The sequence below is a fragment of the Schistocerca piceifrons genome, chromosome 10, assembly GCF_021461385.2.
Source record: "Schistocerca piceifrons isolate TAMUIC-IGC-003096 chromosome 10, iqSchPice1.1, whole genome shotgun sequence".
NCBI classification, from domain to species: domain Eukaryota; kingdom Metazoa; phylum Arthropoda; class Insecta; order Orthoptera; family Acrididae; genus Schistocerca; species Schistocerca piceifrons.
The window spans coordinates 107,047,007-107,065,216 of NC_060147.1; the positions used below are offsets into that span (position 1 = coordinate 107,047,007).

The 18,210-nt window shown below is 45.7% G+C and overlaps 1 protein-coding gene and 1 non-coding gene across 2 annotated transcripts in view; both read left to right on the forward strand.

The window, feature by feature from the left end:
• LOC124719043 (short neuropeptide F) overlaps positions 1 to 18,210 on the forward strand; it is a 559,557-nt gene that overhangs the window by 128,232 nt on the left and 413,115 nt on the right. The window lies entirely within an intron of this gene.
• Positions 4,548 to 4,618, forward strand: Trnat-ggu. The gene has a single exon. It is a non-coding gene; the product is annotated as a tRNA-Thr (tRNA).

Genomic DNA, 18,210 nt, shown 5'->3' on the forward strand with positions numbered 1-18,210 from the left:
GATTTGCAGTTCGCGAGATGCACGCCGGGTCGGTTTCGTAGGGCTGTTGACAAACGTTGTCTCACTCGCTCAACGACGTCGTCAGATGCGCTTGGACGACCTGATGATTTCCCATGTCTTACCGAGCACCCTGTTTCTACAAAACATTTATGCCACTCATAAATTGTAGGCGCACTAGGAGGATCATTAGCGTACTTGGTACAGAAATTACACTGAACTGTTGTTGCTGTCTTCGATACTTCAAACCAAAACACACAACTAGGACGCTCGGGTCGAGTGAAGGCTAGCGCTATTTACTTCGGCACTAGCGAACTACGCGAGACAAAACTTGGTACATGAGACCCGAGATTCTCCTGGCGTATACAATTTTCACTTTGCCTTGAAATGGCGGGGTGTGCTCCCGCCGAAATATTGGCGGTCGCTATTCATATTACCTGACTGAATTCCCGTAAGCTGTTTGAAAACTTGATATATTTCCCTACAAATTGACACTACAATCACCTCTGTAAATACTATGAATTAATTTATATGAATTTTCAAAGTGGTGAAGTCCTTATTCAAACATCCTGTACTGTAAGGATTTTGAGTAAGTTTTCTGTAATAGAGTGATTTACAACGAAGGTCTGAGTACATAATTTAAAAATATATGATACTAACTGGTTGAGGTACGTTGAAGTGAAATCCTCTGCCACTATGAAAATGATGCCTCTGCCATCTAGCTGAGGTAAGCAAAAGGCCGTCCTCCAACCGAGGCAGGATTCGAACCTGCGACCGGAGCGGTCGTGCGGTTCCAGACTGATGCGCCTAGAACCGCTCGGCCACTCCGGCCGGCTATTCAAGACAAAGAGCTTCACAAACTTCAGTAACGCATTAGCCTACCCGTGCCCCTTATGTAAACAGTTATTGGGCTTCGCATTCATTGATACCCTTGGAAGTTTCCACGAGGGATATCTTGCCATATGCTGTCCAGCTGGCGCTTAGATCATTAGAATCTCGAGAAGGCTCGAGGGCGCTGCCCATAATGCTCCAAACGTTCTCAGTTGGGGAGAGATCCGGAGACCTTGCCGGCCAAGGTAGGGTTTGGCAAGTATGGAGACAAGCAGTAGAAACTCTCGCCGTGTGTGGATGGGAATTATCTTGCAGAAATGAAAGCACAGGACGGCTTGCCATGTGGGGCAACAAAATGTGGCGTAGACCATCGTCGACGTACCGTTGTGCTGTAAGGGAGCCGCGAACGACAACCAAACGGGTGCTCCTGAGCAAATGAATGGCACCGCATTCCTGGTTGTCAGAAAATATGGCAGGCGGCAGGCCGGTTGGTATCCTGCCGCTCACTGCGGCATCTCCACATACATCTTTGCTGGTTATTGGGGCACAATTCAAAATGGAATTCATCACTGAAGACAATTCTACCCCAGTAAATGAGATTCGAGGTCGAAGATGTGTCTGGAGATGCCCCATACAACGGTGGGATAACAACCTGACTGTCGACTGCCATGTGGTTCAATAATCAGGAGTGATGGTCTGCGGTGACATTTCTTTTCATAGAAGGACTTTTTTGGTATTGTCATGTGTGGATCTCCTACAGCCCAGAGGTATGTCGACGATATTCTACGCCCTTCTTGGCAATCCACCTTGCGCTCACATTTCAGCAAGATATTGCCCGCCCGCACACGGCGAGGTTCTACTGCTTGTCTTCATGCTTGCCAAACCCTTCCTTTGCCAGAAAGGTCTCTCGATCTCGCCTGAATTGAGAACATTTGAAGCGTTATGGGTAGGGTCCTCCAACCAACTAGGGACATTGACGATCTAGTGCAGCAATCTGGCACGATATCCCTCAGCAGGACATCCAATAACTGGGTTATTGATTTGCTCACTTTGTGAAGCTCTTTTTTATGTAGCTTCAAGTGTATAACTAGCAAGCTTTTGTCAGTAACCATATTTTGCTGAAAATTTGATTTCCTCAGATTGTCCGCCTTACCCCATTTCCCCTAATAATTGTACTACTACTACTACTACGTGATCAGGCCCAGTGGACAGCACGCATCTACAAGTTTCCTCCTCCACTGTATTCTGTCCATTGCTGCTATTAGCCATCCGTTCACATCTGTTGACACTTGGTTTAAATATTCATGGAGTCCATCCTTCCAACGCTTCTTGGGTCTCCCTGGCGGTCTCTTTCCTGTAGGTGTGAAATCCAGGAGCTTCCGAGGCCATCTGTGATCCTCCATCCGGGCCACATGGCCGGCCCACTGCATTCGTTTGGCTTTGACAGTTCCTGCTATGTTGGGCTGCTGGTATAGTTCCTCAAGCTCTTGGTTGTATCTGATCCTCCATTCCCCTGTATCTGCATCCAGAACCGGACCGAAGATCTTCCACAGCACTTTTTCTCTCAAAAACCAAGGAGCTTATGGAAGTCCTGTTTCCGGATACTCCACGTCTCACAGCCGTATAGAACAACAGGCTGGATCAGGGTTCTGTACATTTGAATCTTAAACTGTCTGGAGAGATATCTGGACCGAAGCAGTTGTGCCAGGCTGTGGTAAGATCGGTTTACTGCTTGTATTCTGGTATTGATCTCTGCTTCACATGACGAGTTCTCAGTGAAAAGTGCCCCTAGGTATTTGAATTCTTGCACTCCCTTGTGCGACTGGTCCCCAACCTGCAGTGATTGTAGATGATCAGCAGTCTGACAATGGCCACGTGTCATAACGAGGTACTCTGTCTTGGCGTCGTTTATGTTTAGCCCAAATTTGCTGGCAGCCCCTAATAATGATAATAATAATAATAATAATATTTATAATAATAATAGGATAGCACCGACGTCACATGCTTAGCCTTCGCTGATGACCTCGCGATCCTTTCAGGTGGTGAATAAACAACAATCCATCAGATTTAAGTCCTCAAAGAATGTGCCGTGAAAGTTGGACTCCAAATTTATTTTTCTAAAACCGAATTCGTGGCTACAAAACACATCAAAACATAAACTTTAATCACAAAATGTAGCACAGTGAACAAGGTTAACCAGTTCAAGTACTTGGGAGAAATTATTGAACCTACAGGTACAGAAAGATTAGCACAAAAAACACGGGAAAGCATGTGGGAAAGTTGTGAGCATCTAGAATAAGAAAATCATAAAGATCGACACGAAAGCTCGACACTTCACGATTATTGTCAGACCTGAAACACTCTACGCCAGCGAAACTCTAAACCTTAATTACAAAGGAGACCTCGAAAATATCAAAAAGGTTGAAAGAAAAATCATATGAAAAATACTTGGCCCAAAACTCACAGACAAAGGATACCATCTACAATTACACACAGTCACGGAAAAATATTCCAACATCGAAACCGATCTCTGCAAACGACAATTTAAATTCTATGGACACACTATGAGACTAAACGACAACCGACTACCACAGAAAATTTTGACGTACTTATAGAAACTGAAAACGGCAACAGTATGGATAAAACAGGTCCAGATTGATCTAAAAAATGCCCAAATCTCACCGACAGGCATCGAAGATCGAAACTTCAGAAATGAGGTCTACAGCTGGGAAATTTCATCAGAAGAAAAACCCAAGGTATCGAGAAGAAAGTTGTCAGATGAACGTCGAGCTAAACATAGCGAGATGATGAAACAGTTCTGGATGAACGAGAAATATAACATCCGCAGTTCATAAATTGCTTTATTTGATCCTCTAGGGGTCCAAACAATGTAAATAAATAAATAACAGTGATAGTAGCATTGCAGATTTGCAGTTTTACGCTGCCTTACGTCAGCCTCTGCTTTCGCAACACCCTGTGCGGGCCGTTGAGGGCTTCATTTCCGGCCCTGCAGCCTGTATTTATGATACTCTGCCGGCGGCGCACTTTTCACGGCACCCAACGTGCTGCCACTAAATCAGACGTCGTTTCGGCCGCAGCCGAGAATTGCGTCTTCAGGAAAAACGCCCGGTGGAGCGCACGGCGTCGCTCATCTGTCGCCGTGACGTCACAACAGTGAGGCGCCTGTCCCCGGGCGTTCGCTGATTCGTCACCGCCAGCCCGGCCTAGAATCGCCGTTAATTCCGCTGCGCGTGGTTCACACAGAATATTCCCATTACGGCGAGTGACGGAAGATTGCTACCGGAGAATTTGTTTACCGCACGCTCACTGCGCCACGGGCTCTTGGCACCATTTCCATAATAAGAAGATGTTAATTTTTTATAATCATAAGAAAAGAATGGGAGGACAGGATTAAAAAGTCCGTGTGGCAGGGACACAGACTTTCTTCTCTGAACTAATGAATAAACTGACAGAAATGTTCAGAAATGATATTCTATATGTGGCAACTGTTCTCCCAGGCATATATAATTAAGGCGAGAAGGATGAATTGATCATTTTAGTGCGTAGGCACTCCACGCTCGAACTTTTATGGGAATCGGCGAAATGCAACGAGTAATGAGCATAACGTGGAAGGGGCACCACATTAGCAGTGTGTGGTATAAGTTGAGAATTTGGGTCTGACAGGATGCGTACTAGGGTAGTCCGTGCATGACCACTGTGCCGGGATGGCGCAGTGGTAAGCGCATCTGCCTGGTAAGCAGGAGACCTGGGTTTGAGTCCCAATCTGGCACAAATTTTCAATTTTTCCGAATGAGTTGATGAATGCTCACTGGCAGCTAATGTGTCTTGAGTGGTATTCTGTTTGTTGTGACTGATCCTAGTAGCTGATTCCAATGAGTGAAGAGCGGCGGTGTAGTACAACACGGTACAGAAGAAGCAACTGTTACTTCTACATCGACATACATAGTCCTCGAGCCACCCTTCAGTCTTTTTCTTTCCCATTACACTCGAAAACGGAGCAAAGGAAATACGACCGCCTCATTTTTTAACTCTGGTCTTCATGATAGTTATTACGTTGGTCGTTGTAGGATCATTCTGCATTGTTATAATTGCCGGTGCTCGTAACTTTCTCGATAATGTTTCACAAAGAGATTTCAGTTTGAGTTCACGTACTATTTCTATATTACTTGCCTATTGATCAAACCTACCAGTAACATATCTAGCAGCATGCCTCTGAATTGTTTCTGTGTCTTAATTTAAGCCCGAACACTCTAGCAGTACTCAAGAATGCGTTGCATTAGTGTTTTATGTGTAGTCTCTTTTACAGACGAAATACACTCTCCTAAGAAAAAAATGGTTCAAATGGCTCTGAGCGCAATGGGACTTAACATCTATGGTCATCAGTCCCCTAGAACTTAGAACTACTTAAAGCGAACTAACCTAAGGACATCACACAACACCCAGTCATCACGAGGCAGAGAAAATCCCTTACCCCGCCGGAAATCGAACCCGGGAACTCGGGTGCGGGAAGCGAGAACGCTACCGCACGACCACGAGATGCGGACATACACTCTCCTAAGACTCTCCCATTATAACGATGTCGACCACTCACCCTCCCTAACACCAGCCTTACCCGCTCATTCCATTTCACATCGCTGTGCAACGTTGGACCCAGATATCTAATCGGCGTGACTTGTCAAGCAACACGCCACTAATCCTGTAGAACAGTTTAGACGTGGAAGTCTTTAATTTTAGCTTTTGGTAGTGCCTTGCATCAAGTGTGGCACGATAATCGTCAATGGACGTCACTGGTTTAATTCCATGTAAAAACAGGCATTTTGTTCTCGTTCCAGTCCCTCCTGCATGGCACCAGGTCCACTTAGCTCACTGTAAAATGAGTATCGGGTTTTTTCTCTGGGGTTAAAAGGTGACCTCACGGATTGCCACCCGTCCACTCCTAGTGTTCCGACCAAGTATGACTGTTGTCGAGATAACACTGTAGTCTACCTATATCAATACCCCACTTACGACCTTGCCACAGATTTCGTATACACCACCGGTCAAAAGCTTTCGATCACCCACGAAAAAAGGTACATACTTTATTTCAGTCTAATCACACATCGTACAAACTAAACAGATCAAGAAAATAGGAGTCTTCTCTCTCTGTCACTAGGTAAAATACAATATGGTTCAGATTTTAGCCTCTTCAATGGATCTGCCCTTTGCCGTGATTACAGATACATAAACTCCTGGCATTCTGGAGATAATATTTTGTAATGTTTTTGCAGATCCTACACTCCAACACGTCTGTAAAGTATTCCAAAAATCTTGAACAATAGACAAGCTCAATTTTCCGACCTCCCTGTCAAGATATAGATAAATGTGAATTAATGCAAATGAATAGGAAAAAGAATCCTGTAATGTTTGAATACTCCATTAGTAGTGTAGCGCTTGACACAGTCACGTCGATTAAATATTTGGGCGTAACATTGCAGAGCGATATGAAGTGGGACAAGCATGTAATGACAGTTGTGGGGAAGGCGGATGGTCGCCTTCGGTTCATTGGTAGAATTTTTGGAAGACGTGGTTCAACTGTAAAGGAGACCGCTTGACCGCTTATAAAACACTAATACGACCTCTTCTTGAGTACTGCTCGAGCGATTGGGATCCCTATCAGGTCGGATTGAGGGAGGACATAGAAGCAATTCAGAGGCGGGCTGCTAGATTTGTTACTGGTAGGTTTGATCATCACGCGAATGTTTCGGAAATGCCTGAGGAACTCGGGTGGGAGTCTCTAGAGGAAAGAAGGCGTTCTTTTCGTGAATCGCTACTGAGGAAATTTAGAGAACCAGCATTTGAGGCTGACTGCAGTACAATTTTACTGCCGCCAACTTACATTTCGCGGAAATATTATTTATAGGCAAGATGGGGTGACGCCACATGTAGATTGTCATGTGTAAGATCTGCTCCGAGATACCTCCGGCAACGACCACTTCATCTCGACATTTTCAACGTGTTTGGCCTTCCACATCCTCTGATCTAAATCAATGCGAATTGTGGCAGTGTGGATATCTGAAAGATCGTGTTAATCAAGCATGTATCTGGACTCTTCCTGATGTGAAGGACAGCATACGATGAGACATCGCTCCGATTACACTGGATGTCCTGCGAGCAGGTTTCGACCATGCCATGTTATGGATGTAGTATGTTTCTGAATCTGGAGACCGGAATGAACACTTGTCGTAATCATATCCTAATAAACGTGTCACTATCACGTTTGGTAGATCTTCCCCTCCTCCTGCACCCACCCACACCACATTCTGACTGCTTCATCCACCATATTTTCACCTGGTGGCGGGAAGTGGAACTATGTTCAGCATGTTCTACGAGCGCTCTGGTTAATGAACATACCCTGCGCCCTGCGATGTATACAAACGACACTGCAGTTTATTTATAACCACCCTGAACAATGGTGGTGGCAGCACAAGCACTTCATAGCGCACATTTTTGAACGTCAGGTTCCACAGGAGAGCATTATACCAGATCGCATGCTGACCCAACGACATAGTCAACTATGACTGCAGTGGGCACGGGACCATAGAGTTTGCACATTTTTGGTCAATGAAAACGTGTCGCCTGATCCTCATCTCTTTTACATCAGGTTGATGGTTGTGTCCAGATACGCCACCATCCAGGTGAATGGCTCCTTGGAACATGCACCGTACGAAGGATACAGACCACTGGAGGTAGTATTGCACTGTGAGGAACATTCCTCTGCGTTTCCATGGAGCTTGCAGCAATCGAAAGCACCGTGACAAGCTTCGAGCTATGCCAACGTTATGCGGTGCACCTGCATACCTTCACACTTACGGCCTCCCTGACAACGATGGCATCTTCTAGCAGGGTAATTGACTGTCTCAGCCGCAGAATCGTGCTACATCGTGAGCAGCATGACGGTGAAGACCTGTTGATGTCTTGGCCACTGATGGAACACTATGAGACGCTGTCTGTTGCTAGCTCTGGTCCCACATACCATCAGCATGCAATTTACAGGACTTGTGTACCCGTGCGTAGACATCTGAATCCACATACCTCCGAAAACCTAACAAGGGCTTGTCTAATCCTTTCCAGTTAGAGTCGCTGTTGTATTGTAATTCAAAGGTAGGCAAGCAACCTATTATTAAGAAGGTGGTCTTAATATTTGTTGAGACATGGCGTCTGAGACCAAATGTTTCTAAAACCGAAGTAAGCCTGTTCCACCTCTCTATTCACCTTTCATCAGCAAAGATCAGTCCACAGTTCGGCCCTCTTGTCACAGTCAGATACAACGAAAGCCCAAAATATCTGGGAGTCACTCTGGACAGAACTTCAACATACTAAAAACCGCCTTTCCAACTTCTACATCTACATCTATACTCCGCGAGCCACCTTACGGTGTGTGGCGGAGGGTACTTATTGTACCACTATCTGATCCCCCCTTCCCTGTTCCATTCACGAATTGTGCGTGGGAAGAACGACTGCTTGTAAGTCTCCGTATTTGCTCTAATTTCTCGGATCTTTTCGTTGTGATCATTACGCGAGATATATGTGGGCGGTAGTAATATGTTGCCCATCTCTTCCCGGAGTGTGCTCTCTCGTAATTTCGATAATAAACCTCTCCGTATTGCGTAACGCCTTTCTTGAAGTGTCCGCCACTGGAGCTTGTACAGCATCTCCGTAACGCTCTCGCGCTGACTAAATGTCCCCATGACGAATCGCGCTGCTTTTCGCTGGATCATGTCTATCTCTTCTATTAATCCAACCTGGTAAGGGTCCCATACTGATGAAGATACTTGGCCAAGAAGATACAAACAGTAGTGAACCTTGTGAGAAAGCTTGCAGGCAGTACATAGGGAGCAACCACATCAGTCCTCCGAGGAGCATCCCTTCCACTGGTATACTCTACAGCAGAATACTGTGCACCAATTTGGCTCCGAAGGGCCCACGTAATGAAAGTAGACGTCCAACCGAACTCAGTTATGAGAGTAATTAGAGGTACAGTCCGGTCTACACCCACTTGTTGGCTACCAGTCCTTTCAAGCAGCTGTCCACCAGACCTCCGTCGAAAGGTTGCTCTTTACAACCTCTGTCGGCAAGTTTCTGAAAACAACTCGACCTCTCTTCATGACGATTTGCTATCACTGCCCAGGAAAACGCCTCAAATCTAGAAGACCAGCATATGAAATGGGAGTCCAAATGCTATCCACAGGATTCGACCAGGACGCAGAGTGGAAACAAGAACCCGAAACCACGAATTTGTAGACAATCCAACAGTTCCAGTTCCAGGCTTCCACCAACCGAGGGAGGTGTGGGTGCAGTTAAAAAGATATCGGACTGAAGAGGGTAGGTGCAAATACAACATGCACAAGTGGGGCTTTTCAAGTGATAGTGTGTGTGACTGTGGTGACACCCAAACAATGAGCCACATTCTGAATGAATGTCCAATCAGACGCTTCCCTGGTGGCATTGAGAAGCTCCATCAAGCATCCCACGATTCACTCCACTGGATCATGTCCATCAACATTCGAGTGTAGTCTGAGCTGTTTCAAAACTTGTGTACTGTATATAATTTCACATGTTCATTTTTATATACATTTCTTTGTTTTCCAAATGTGTATTACCGTAATTGATGCATACGATAATAATAATAATAACAATATTTGTTTCCTCAGTTTCGGTTCTAATTTTCTAGAAACTTTTATAGTTTCGAGACTCTTACTTTTCTTGCTTATTATTGGCTCATGTATAAGTTTAAACAATTATACTGAAATGCTCTTTTTTTACTGGGTGGGGGTTTCACGCCCATAATCTTCTCCTTTTACCGTACCTGGATGAAGGTACTGCCTGCAGAAGCGCGGCTTTAGCGTATGGTCAGCTGCTTGTGGTCTGGAACACCCTCTGGCGCCTCTGCCGCTTTACGACCTGAAGTGGAGGCGGAACGCCTCGTTAGCTGCTTGTTACTGCTAACTGCCGGCCGAATATCGGCTGCGACTGACCTCTAATGCTGCCGCGCACAATAAAACCTCCCTGGAGATAGCCGTATAGGTAGGGACACTATTTCTGGAACTGGACCGTCGCTCCGCCTCTTCGCCCGAATCTCCAGCTACGTCTGCAAATGCAGCACACCGTGCGGTGTGTGGCAGAGGGTACATGATTCAATAGCGGCATTTCTTCCACACACCCCTCCCCCACGCCTCCCCCTCACTTATCCCCTTCCTACAAATTAACTGACATGTCGAAGAACACCCTTCAGCACTGGACCCATACTTAGCTACCATTTCTCGCCATTATCCTGACCAGCAGATTGTTCGATATAAAATTATAAATTTGTGGTAAGACCTTATGGGACCAAACTGCTTAGGTCATCGGTCCCTAAGCTTACACACTACTTAATCTAACTTAAATTAACTTACGCTATGGACAACACACACACTCATGGCCGACGGAGGACTCGTACCTGCGACAAACGGAGCCGCGCAGAACGTGACAAGACGCCCTAGACCGCGCGGCTTGTTCGAAGTGACTGGAAAGAAGCGCAGATGGTTACCACGTGTAAGGGGGGTAAAATAATGGATTGAAAAAGCTGCAGACCAATACCCTTATCATCGGTTGGCTGGAGAATTCTACCCTACCCTACCGATCAAAAGTTTTCTATCAGCTATCACAACTATAAACTTTCGTTTAGGATATTCTATCATAGCCATTTGCTGATAAAAAAAAGACAAGTTTAAACATATAAAGACTAAGCGTCTCTGTTGTGTACTTGACCAGTTTTCGCACAAAGGGCACTGATGAGTATCCACAACAATAGTGTTGTGGTGTCACCTAGGTTCCATTGGAACTGGCCTCTTTCCTTCAGATGTCCGTGTAGCAAGCAGCTCGCATTAATTTACAGTGCACTGTGTACATCTCGCAGTGTGTTTGTGTGCCTTAACTTGATACAATATTACACTGAACCGCTGAAGGAACTGCTATAGGCATGAATATTCAAATATACAGGGTGTTTCAAAAATGACCGGTATATTTGAAACGGCAATAAAAAACTAAACGAGCAGCGATAGAAATACACCGTTTGTTGCAATATGCTTGGGACAACAGTACATTTTCAGGCAGACAAACTTTCGAAATTACAGTAGTTACAATTTCCAACAACAGATGGCGCTGCGGTCTGGGAAACTCTATAGTACGATATTTTCCACATATCCACCATGCGTAGCAATAATATGGCGTAGTCTCTGAATGAAATTACCCGAAACCTTTGACAACGTGTCTGGCGGAATGGCTTCACATGCAGATGAGATGTACTGCTTCAGCTGTTCAATTGTTTCTGGATTCTGACGGTACACCTGGTCTTTCAAGTGTCCCCACAGAAAGAAGTCACAGGGGTTCATGTCTGGCGAATAGGGAGGCCAATCCACGACGCCTCCTGTATGTTTCGGATAGCCCAAAGCAATCACACGATCATCGAAATATTCATTCAGGAAATTAAAGACGTCGGCCGTGCGATGTGGCCGGGCACCATCTTGCATAAACCACGAGGTGTTCGCAGTGTCGTCTAAGGCAGTTTGTACCGCCACAAATTCACGAAGAATGTCCAGATAGCGTGATGCAGTAATCGTTTCGGATCTGAAAAATGGGCCAATGATTCCTTTGGAAGAAATGGCGGCCAGACCAGTACTTTTTGAGGATGCAGGGACGATGGGACTGCAACATGGGGCTTTTCGGTTCCCCATATGCGCCAGTTCTGTTTATTGACGAAGCCATCCAGGTAAAAATAAGCTTCGTCAGTAAACCAAATGCTGCCCACATGCATATCGCCGTCATCAATCCTGTGCACTATATCGTTAGCGAATGTCTCTCGTGCAGCAATGGTAGCGGCGCTGAGGGGTTGCCGCGTTTGAATTTTGTATGGATAGAGGTGTAAACTCTGGCGCATGAGACGATACGTGGACGTTGGCGTCATTTGGACCGCAGCTGCAACACGGCGAACGGAAACCCGAGGCCGCTGTCGGATCACCTGCTGCACTAGCTGCGCGTTGCCCTCTGTGGTTGCCGTACGCGGTCGCCCTACCTTTCCAGCACGTTCATCCGTCACGTTCCCAGTCCGTTGAAATTTTTCAAACAGATCCTTTATTGTATCGCTTTTCGGTCCTTTGGTTACATTAAACCTCCGTTGAAAACGTCGTCTTGTTGCAACAACACTGTGTTCTAGGCGGTGGAATTCCAACACCAGAGAAATCCTCTGTTCTAAGGAATAAACCATGTTGTCTACAGCACACTTGCACGTTGTGAACAGCACACGCTTACAGCAGAAAGACGACGTACAGAATGGCGCACCCACAGACTGCGTTGTCTTCTATATCTTTCACATCACTTGCAGCGCCATCTGTTGTTGAAAATTGTAACTACTGTAATTTCGAAAGTTTGTACGCCTGAAAATGTACTGTTGTCCCAAGCATATTGCAACAAACGGTGTATTTCTGTCGCTGCTCGTTTAGTTTTTATTGCCGTTTCAAATGTACCGGTCATTTTTGAAACACCCTGTACATGTAAACAGGCAGAATACGGCTCTGCGGTCTGCAACGCCTATATAAGACAACAAGTGTCTGGCGCAGTTGTTAGTTCGGTTACTGCTGTTACAATGGCAGGTTATCAAGAGTTAAGTGAATTTGTAAGTGGTGTTATAGTCGGCGCAGAAGTGATGTGACGCAGTATCTCCGAGGTAGCGTTCAAGTGGGGATTTTTCCGTGCGACCATTTCATGAGTGTACCGTGAACATCAGGACTCCGGTAAAACATCAAACCTCCGACATCGCTGCGTTCGGAAAAAGATCCTGCAAGAACGGGACCAGCGACGACTGAAGAGAATCGTTCAACGTGACAGAAGTACAACTCTTCCGCAAATTCCTGCAGATATCAATGCTGGGTCATCAACAACTGTCAACGTGCGAGCCATTCAACGAAACCCTTGATGACTGCACGACACAAAGCTTTACGCCTCCCCTGCGTCCGCAAAGGTGGAATCACGTGTTACTCAAGGAGGTCCTTATAATGTGAAGATGTCGCCGTACACCTAACAGGTTCGTGAGATGTCGCCTTCTCGATTAAAAACGGACCGATACCGAAGGAACTTCTGAAACCGCGCCACCCAGTCACATAAGCTGAGAGCTGTGGATGTTCCTGCAAAACATGTGATGGAGCAGAACTCCATATGTGACCGTTCTGTGCATTCGCGACACCGTGTGGAGCAAAATGCGCTTTCTCCGTCCAACAAATATTCCCCAGCCACATGTCATCCAGTTCCTAGGGTGCCAAAAGAAGATTGGTAAAGTCACGGCATTGTAGACTACTTTGGTGCTTCATTTGGAACACTTTTGAGTCCTGTTGGGATGTTGTTGTTGTTGTTGTTGTTGTTGGCAATGATGATTATGATGATGATCATGACGTTGTGGTCTTCTGTCCGAAGACTGGTTTGATGCACCTCTCTGTGCTACTCTATTCAGTGCAAGCCTATTTATCTCCAAGTAACTACTGCAACCTTCATTCTTCTAAATCTGTTTACTGTATTCATCTCTTGGTCTCCCTCTACTATTTTTCTCCCCACACGCTAGCCTCCAGTCCTAAATTGGTGATCCTTTGACGTCTCAGAATGTGTACTATCAACCAAACCCTTCTTTTAGTCAAGTTGTGCCACAAATCTCTTTTCTCCCCAGTTCTACTCTAACCTTGTCATTGGTTACGTGATCTACTCGTCTAACTTTCAGCACTCTTCTGTAGCACCACATATCGAAAGCTTCTATTCTCTTTTTAGCTTGTTGAACATGCAGCTCCGCAGTAGACTGCTCATAAGTGTTCACATGTTGACCCAACGACACCTTCAATTACGATTGCTGTGCGCACGCGACAACTGGTATTCGACCATCGATCAATGGTAACGTGTCGGTTCTTCGGGTGAATGTCATTTTTGTTACACTAAGCCGATGATCAACAAATGCCGCCATAGAGGTGAACGGCGGCTCGAAACTTGCAGCGTGGCACGGACGCAGGCTGGTGGGAGCAGTCTTATGCTATGGAAGACCACCTCCTGCGGTTGCATGGGACCTCCGGTAGTAAGCGAAGAACCACTGACAGCTGCAAACCACCTGCATCCCCGAGGACGATATCTTCTTTCAGCTGTATAATTGTCCGTGTCTTGGAGCCAGAACCGTGCTACAGTGCCACATACCTCCACAAACGCCGGCCGTGGTGGCCGTGCGGTTCTAGGCGCTGCAGTCCGGAACCGCGGGACTGCTACGGTCGCAGGTTCTAATCCTGCCTCGGGCATGGATGTGTGTGATGTCCTTGGGTTGGTTAGGTTTAAGTAGTTTTAAGTAGTAGGGGACTGATGACCTCAGATGTTAAGTCCCACAGTGCTCAGAGCCATTTGAACCTCCACAAACCTACCAACAGGTTGTCGGGTCCCCGATACGCAGAATCAGTGATGCATTTCGTTCCAAATACCGTTAAACAAGCAGGTGGTCCTAATGTTCTGGCCCCTCAGTGTAAGTGTATTAACATGTGTCAGATACATTAAATATATGTGGTACGTGCGTCTGCGAGCAAAGCTACGGATAGAAAACTGCTCCTATACTCCTAAATCAATTTCATCGAAACTTGGTAGACATATAATTTATTATCTGCGAAGAATTACTGATGGAAATAGAGACGAGGGAGGTCGAACTGGATAAGAAAAGGGAGAGGATGGACGCAAAGGAGCAGACTCTGACATCCGGCGCCGCGGTATTTGTTCATAGATGACCGCCTAGCACACAGCGGGCCAGCCCAGAGCTCAGACGTAAGCCTCGATATCCAGCTCCCTTTGTTCTTTCTTTTTTTAGTCATCAGTCTTCTGAATGGTTTGATGCGGCCCGCCACGAGTTCCTCTTCTGTGTCAACCTTTTTATCTCAGAATAGCACTTGCAACCTACATCCTCAATTATTTGCTATATGTATTCCAGCCTCTGCCTTCCTGTACAGTTTTTGCCCTATTCAGCTCCATCTAGTACCATAGAAGTCATTCCCTAGTGATATCTTAACAGATGTCCTATCTCCTTTCTCCTTGTCAGTGTTTTCTACATATTCGTTCTGTATCCGATTCTTCGCAAAACCTCCATATTCCTTACCCTATCAGTCCACCTAATTTTCAACATCCGGCTGTAGCACCACATCTCAAATACTTCGATTCTTTCCTGTTCCGGTTTTCCCACTGCCCATGTTTCACCACATAAAACGCTGTGCTGCAAAGGTACATTCTCAGAAATTTCTTCCTCAAATTAAAGCCTATCTGACTCTTGGCCAGGAACGCCCTTTTTCCCAGTGCTAGTCTGCTTTTGATGTCCTCCTTGTTCCGTCCGTCACTGATAATTTTGCTGCCTAGGTAGTAGAATTCCTTAACTTCGTCTGCTTCGTAACCATCATTTCTGATGTTAAGTTTCTCGCTGTTCTCATTTCTACTCATTACTTTTGTCTTTCTTCGATTTACTCTCAATCCATATTCCGTGTTCATTAGAGTGTTCATTCCATTCAGCAGATCATGTGCCGGCCGAAGTGGCCGTGCGGTTAAAGGCGCTGCAGTCTGGAACCGCAAGACCGCTACGGTCGCAGGTTCGAATCCTGCCTCGGGCATGGATGTTTGTGATGTCCTTAGGTTAGTTAGGTTTAACTAGTTCTAAGTTCTAGGGGACTAATGACCTCAGCAGTTGAGTCCCATAGTGCTCAGAGCCATTTTGCAGATCATGTAAATCTTCACTTACACTCACGACAGCAATGTCACCAGCGAATCGTATCAGTGATATCCTTTCACCTTGAATTTTAATTCCAGTCCTGAATTCTTCTTTTATTTCCATCATTTCTTCTTCGATGTACAGATTGAACACTAGGGGCGAAAGACTACATCCCTGCCTTGCACCATTTTTAATCTGAACACTTTGTTCTTGGTCATGCACTCCTATTACTCCCTCTTGGCCGTTGTGTACTCTCTACATTACTTGTACACTTCTCTCCCTATAGCTTACCCCTATTTTCCTCAGAATTTCGAACATCTTGCACCATTTTACATGTCGAATGCCTTTTCCAGGCCGACAAATTCTATGAACGTGTCTTGATTTTTCTTTAGTCTTGCTTTCATTATCAGCTGCAACGTCAGAAAGGCCTTTCTGGTGCCTTTACCTTCCCTAATGCCAAACAGGTGGTCATCTAGCACATCCTCAATTTTCTTTTCCATTCTTGTGCACATTATTCTTGTCAGTAACTTGGATGCATTGTGCCATAATTCTCGCACTTGTCAGCTCTTGCAGTCTTCTGAGTAGAGTGGATTTTTTTTTTTTTTACCTGCAGATATAGCAGAGAGAGGAAAGATCAGACAGACAGACTGGGGAGGAGCAACTGGACAGAAAATGGAGGACGGAGGAAGTGGACAAAGAGTGGGGGATGGTGGAGGTGGACACAGGGGAGGGGGAGAGGCAGATGAACAGGGAGGAGGGCTGAGGAGATTGACAGAGAGATGGGTGGTAAGAAGAATTGGAATAAATATGTGCATACCCAGGCGAAATGTAGGAACACGAGAGGCAGTATTGTATCCACGACTTAGAAGGTTGGTTATGGGAAGGCAACCTACGTTTATATCATTTTAACATATATACTTAGAAAAAGCTTTGACCAGCCAGTTAGCCGGCCGGAGTGGCCGAACGGATCCGGAACCGCGCGACCGATACGGTCGCAGGTTCGAATCCTGCCTCGGGCATGGATGTGTGTGATGTCCTTAGGTTAGTTAGGTTTAAGTAGTTCTAAGTTCTAGAGGACTAATGACCACAGCAGTTAAGTCCCATAGTGCTTAGAGCCATTTGAACCATTTGACCAGCCAGTTTAGCCGAGAGCCCAAATCGCTGCTTCCTGGACTCGGGTAGGCGCGCTGGCTGGATTAGCGATGAGGGCTGGTGTGCCGGCCAGCCTGTATGTGTGTTTTAGGCTGTTTTCCACATCCCCCTATGTGAATACCTGGCTGATCCCCACGTCCCACCTCAGTTACACGACTCGCAGACATTTGAAAGACGTTCGCACTATTTCATGGTTTACATCAGGCGCAGACAGATGGAGTACACTGATTCCGTCCTGGAGGGTACAGGGTGGCGGCAGGAAGGGCATCCGGCCACCCCTTCCTATTAACCTTGCGAATCCGATTGTAAGCACGCCAACCCTGCGAAAACTGCGGAAGCGAAAGAAGAAACTTAGAAAAAGCTTTTGACGGCGTCGACTGAAATACTCGAAATTCTGAGAGCAGCAGGAGTAAAACACAGGAAGCGAAAGGCTATATTTGTACAGAATCCAAACGGCAGTTGTAAGAGTCGTGGGGCACAAAAGGGAAGCAGTAGTTGAGACGGGAGTGAGATAGGGTTCTAGCCTGTCCCTGATGTTATTCAATCAATATACTCAGCAAGGCGTCAAGGAAACAAAAGAAAAAGTTGGAGTAGGAATTAAAATCCAGGGAGAAGAAGCAAATAGCCTGAAGTTTGACAATGATATTGTAATTCTCTCAGCCGCGGTGGACGAGCGGTTCTAGGCGCTTCAGTCCGGGACAACGCGACTGCTACGGTCGCAGGTCCGAATCCTTCCTCGGACATGGATGTTTGTGATGTCCTTACGTTAGTTAGGTTTAAGTAGTTCTAAGTTGTCAGGGACTGATGCCGTCAGATGACTCAGAGCCATTTGAACCATTTTTGTAACTCTCTCAGAGACTGAAAGGACTTGGAAGGGCAGTTGAACGGAATTGTCAAGATCGCGAATGGAGGATATAAGATGACATGAACCAAAGGAAAATAAGGGTAATGGAATGTGGTCGAAATAAAAAATTAGGTGAAGCTCAAGATATTAGACTATAAAATGAGACAAAGTAGTTGATGATTTTTGCTATTTTGGCAGCAAAATAACTGATGATGGCCGAAGTAGGGAGGATATTAAATCTGGACTGGGAATGGCAAGAGAAGAGTTTCTGAAGAAAAGAAATTTGTTAACATCGAGTATAGATTTAAGTGTCAGGAAGGTATATGTATGGAGTGTAGCCACGTACTGAAGCAGAACATGGACGATAAACAGCTTGGATAAAAAGAGAATAGAAGCTTTCGAAATGTGGTTCTGTAGAAGAAAGCTGAACTAATGAGAAAGTACTGAATACAATTGGGAAGACAAAAAATTTGTGGCACAACTTGAGCAAAAGAAGGGATTGGTTGGTAGGACACATTATGAGACATCGAGGTATCATAAACTTAGTAGGGTAGTGTGGAGGGTAAAAATCGTAGAGTGAGGAGAG